At 52.4% G+C, this 3999-nt stretch overlaps 1 long non-coding RNA gene across 1 annotated transcript; it reads right to left on the bottom strand.

Moving 5' to 3' along the window:
* Positions 1 to 1344: 1344 nt before the first annotated feature.
* LOC149912417 (uncharacterized) lies at positions 1345 to 3596 on the bottom strand. The gene is made up of 3 exons (XR_016461958.1): positions 3393 to 3596; positions 2139 to 3292; positions 1345 to 1590 (listed from the first exon to the last, which is right to left on the bottom strand). It is a non-coding gene; the product is annotated as an uncharacterized LOC149912417 (long non-coding RNA).
* Positions 3597 to 3999: the final 403 nt, after the last annotated feature.

Genomic DNA, 3999 nt, shown 5'->3' with positions numbered 1-3999 from the left:
CTAAGATTCCTGCCTTTACTGCAGTTGCACTCTCCAGTCTGAAGCTTGTGCCTACCTGGAAGCCGAGCTTGCCTCTCCACCAGGGGGTCAGCTCCTTTGGTGGCATGTCGATGACACACACGATGTCTCCGACCTGCAAGAGATTGCAACGTCAATCCCAGCTTCAGCACAGCTGGGAGGAAAGCACAGCTCAAATGTCTGCATTCTTCTGCACTGCCAAACATCGCCGAGCATTAAAGCACTTGTACCAGTGCAGCTCTGAAGACATTTGCCATTGTAAAATTGAGCAACAAGGAACGCCTTGAACTGCTTACCTCAAAGGAGAGTTCATCCGCTGCCTGGGCAACGTATCTCTTAATAGCATGGGCAGCAGCAATAGCTGGAACATTCACAGGTGCCACCTCATGGTCTAGCAGGGGCTTCCCCTTGTTCTCAGCCTGAAACAGAGAGCACAGGCCACGGTGAGGAGCTGGGAACCAACAAGGAGGATTTCAAGGTGAGGAGCACATCTGCAGAGAAAGCTGCAGGAAATGCACTCGGTCCTTATCATGGGCACTTCAGAAGGAACTGCAAGTCTAATAACGGCTGTTTCTCTCCCTGGTGTGCAGCAAGCACACGCCAGCAAAGATGCATCTCTCCCCATCCAGACTAATCAGCAATGGCACTGACGCAGACAGGTGGCCTTGTCCATTTTGCCACATCCTTTCCTGCGCTCTTTGTGCAGGAAGGCTGACTGTTTCAGATGCTAGGAGACCGTGAAGAGGGAAACCAAAGCTACGGCTGCAGTTACAAGGTGCAAACAGTGCCATTGCAAGCACCAAGCAGCTCTCTTGAGCAGTCCAACCAACAGCGAGGCCAAACAGAGCAGAGAATGATTGTTGTTTCTGCAGCCATTTCAAGGGAAAAGTCAGTAGAGGACAAACACAACACCCGAGATGGCTCTGGTACTTTTATAAACTTGCCACTCTTGCACTACTGTCTTGCCAAAGAGGAGCTCTCTTGGAAAGCAGGAGAGCACATCTGCGGCTCACTCTGCAGGCTGCAGTCAGGGAACAAAGACCAATCAGAGCTTCATACTCTACCTCTGTCCATGCCAGGTCAGGCCCACAGCTGATCTCGCTGCACGCCACAGCCATCAGCGTAGGTGTGACAAGCTGGAACTGAAAAGAAACACACTTTTATTTTCTCTGTTCACATCTCTGCTGTGCTCCCTACAGCTGTCGGGCACACTCACACAGCCCAAGCACGCCTGCTGGTGTCCCTGGTGATGCTGTGCAGCTCTGCACAAGCTGGGGCTGGGACTCTTTGCCTAAGGGATTGCTTTCCATAAAACCAGCTGGTCACAGCACCACAGACAGCATCCTTCTGAGGGCTGAGCTGCAGAGCATGTGGAGAAAACCCACACGTGACCAGCGTCCCATCAAAGCTGGATGAGGCTGTGTTACTAAACACGGGGCGTCACGGGCTGCTAAAGCATGTGGGGGGACAAACCATGGCAGGTACCTGGCAAGAGATCAGAACGAGGGAGACAAATCTCACGAATCCGCAGCCGTTCCTTGTCACTTTGCTCTGATCTTCCACGAGCAAAAGCTGCAGCAGGGAAGCAGGCAGAGGGTGGAGAGAGGAGAGAGAAAGAGCAGGTCAGTTTGCTTCCACGGTTTAGCAAAGACTACAAGGGAAAAACCAAAATCTGCCCTCCCTCAACTTAAAAACTTAAGTTTTCAACTTAAAACCATTTCCCCTTGTTCTGCTGTTATCTACCCTTTCAAAGAGTTGATTCCCCTCCTCTTTTTAGGCTCCCTTTAGGTACTGAAGGCTGCCATGAGGTCACCCCACAGCCTTCATTTCTCCACGCTGAACAAGCCCAGCTCCCTCAGCCTGTCTCTGCAGGGGAGGTGCTCCAGTCCCCTGACCATCTCTGTGGCTCGCCTCTGGACCCTCTCCAGCAGCTCCCTGTCTTTCTGGACACTGTACTGCAGCTGGGGCCTCACAAGAGCAGAGCAGGGGGGGACGATCACCTCCCTGTCCCTCATGGCCACCCCTCTGCTGATGGAGATAATGTGATCCTATGAGCTCCGCCAGCCAGCAGTTCTCAGCACTCACTGTCCCCCCGTCTCTCCCACACTGTCTCAGCTTACCTACAAGGTGCTGCACAGGACGGTGTGAAGACAAAGGGACGCAGTCGGTGCACAAGTGCAACAAGCGAGCTGCTCAGTCAGAGCTCCAGCGCTCCAATGAAGGGACGCAGCACGCACTGCTCCTCCCCTCATTCTAGCCCTTATGACATCACTGAGGGCCACCAGGCTGCTCCACCACGACGGACAGGGTGGGGAGGCAAGACCAGTCACAAGGGCAGAAGATTCCAACAGCCCAGCCCAACGTTCTGGAATCAGGGGCTGCTTGGAATTCTACCCCAGCCAAATCCTGGAGAAGCTGGCACGGGGTCGTCATGACCAAAGCGCAGGACCTGGCGCTTGCTCTTGTTGAGCCTCGCACAACTGGCCTCAGTGCATCCCTCTGGAGGGCCTTCCTGCCCTCAGCCAGATGGACGCTTCCTCCCAGCAGCGTACCTTGCAGTGCTGGGCCCATGTCAAATCCACACTAGAGTGGGTTTTGTTACATTCAAGGGCATGTTGCAGCACCCATCTATTTCACCTGGAAGGAAATAAAGCAGGAGATGGGAGAAACACAGAACTGCTGCCAGACTGCTTTATCCCTTTCTTAGCCCAACTTCCCTTGCCTCATCCCCTACCCCAACTCCTGGATGATGCCCACGGGCTGACAGTTGGATCTCAAGTCCATAGGACTCCTTTCACAGGACTCCATCAAAAAGGCTGTCACACTTGTTCCGTACACTCACACTGACCCAGCAGTGGTATCACAGTCACTTAACACACACACAACAACCAAACCCCGAGCATGCACATCCCTTCCTGCGTTTCTGAAGCCCACAGCTCCCCTTCACACCTCCGTGGATCTCTGGTGTTTTACACTGATGCAGCCTCGCTGCAGCTCCGTGGCTGTCACACAAGGCCTGCAGGACCTCTTTCTCTGCAAACCCCGTCTGCAGGCATTGGTTCACGAGGTTCACCTCCTGCCCTCCTGAGCAAAAACAAGCACTAAGAACAAGAGCAAAGCACACTGGACTCGACCTGGCTGGATCCCCAACCCTCAGTCCTGTCAGACGGACCCTGGTGTGGAGACTCATCCCCAAAGCCTGGCTGGACATCAGCACAGGCATCATTCTTCAAACGCCCCATCCAAGCAGCAAGGGATCAAAGCGTTGGCACAGCTGAAACAGAAATGCTGTGTGAGTTTCCTGTTAGCACTGAGCAGGAACAAATCTACCGCTGAGCAGCAGGATGTGAGACAAGCAGCAGAAGACACCCAACCTGCAGAACCAGCTCGTTTGGGGTCGGTCCAGATGTTTGTCTGCTCCCTTCCCTGGCCCAGGCCAAGCTTGTGAGCTGCTCCTCCTTGGTGCAGGGGGAAATGGTGCAGATGCCATGTGGTGGCTATGCACAGCATGCCTTGGACTTGCTTTTCCTCTCTCCATCTGCCATTAGCAAACAGCATCTCCAGCCTCCAGAGATCACTGAGTCCAACCCCTGCACAACAGTGAAAAAAAAGATATGATAAGGGGTACTTAAAGCACAGCATCTGTAATCAGATCAGACTCCTGCACTGTGAAGACTTCCATGAGTATTCCTGCAGAGTGCATCACTTAGTCTCTCTTTAGCCTTGTGTTCATGGTTTTCCTGTAAGAGCTTGTCTAAACACTGCCTATAATCGTGGTTATGCTAGAAGCATTTGGATTTCTTGATCCTCAGTGTGATTTCAATAACAAATGCAGATGTTTTTTTGCTAGAGACAGCTTTCAATTTCTCAACTGAAATTTCAATATTGCATTAGGTGTTGACAACCACGGGGCTGCAGTACAGAGAAGTACAGGAAGATTAATTTCTCCATCTCCATGCTCCTAGACATTTATGATTACAG

The sequence above is a fragment of the Phasianus colchicus genome, chromosome Z (genome assembly GCF_987193195.1).
Source record: "Phasianus colchicus chromosome Z, bPhaCol1.hap1.1, whole genome shotgun sequence".
NCBI lineage: Eukaryota > Metazoa > Chordata > Aves > Galliformes > Phasianidae > Phasianus > Phasianus colchicus.
This window is presented reverse-complemented; position numbering and strand designations above follow the sequence as displayed.